Source organism: Tinamus guttatus, unplaced genomic scaffold (assembly GCF_059628265.1).
Source record: "Tinamus guttatus ecotype Peru unplaced genomic scaffold, ASM5962826v1 Tinamus_guttatus_pri_ptg000351l, whole genome shotgun sequence".
Classification (NCBI taxonomy): Eukaryota; Metazoa; Chordata; class Aves; order Tinamiformes; family Tinamidae; genus Tinamus; species Tinamus guttatus.
This window is the reverse complement of record NW_028288885.1, coordinates 489938-490576: the sequence shown is the minus strand read 5'-3', so window position 1 is coordinate 490576 and position 639 is coordinate 489938.

Below are 639 nucleotides of genomic sequence, written 5' to 3'. Positions count from 1 at the left end.
AGGCTGTGGAGTCTCCTTCTCTGGGGATCTTCCACACCTGCCTGGATGCCACCCTGTGCCATGTGCTCTGGGTGTCCCTGCTGGAGCAGGGGTGTTGGACAAGATGATCTCTAGAGGTCCCTTCCAACCCTAAACATTCCGTGATTCTCTGATTCTGTGACTCTCCCATGAAAGGCTACAGGGCTTCGCTCTCACTACTGGTGTCTAGAGTTCTTTGGACTGGCCTTCTTATGATGAATTATTTCATTCATAGTGCTGAAAGAACTCTGAAGAACATCAGTATGTCTTTTGCATAACTGCAACAACTTAAATTTCAGCAAAGGATGTGTTTTCAAGCTAGTATTTTTTTTCTGGCAAGTTGCATCATTTTGTTTTTAAGAAGACAATAGATTTTACTGTCTTGGACTTTGGTGTCACTGTAGATCATGGTTGGAGTCTACAGTGTGCTTAAGTACCTAGCATTTTGTGCTGTGCTTCTTCAACCCCCCCAGGAATCTCGGAGAATTGAGACTGCTACTTATGCCGTGCAAAATTCTATACCTTACTTTCCTGAGTGTGGGCCAAAACACTTCTTGGCTTGATTATTGCTTATAAAAACAGTGCCAAAACATTAAGGACAAACAAGATCAGGAGACCATA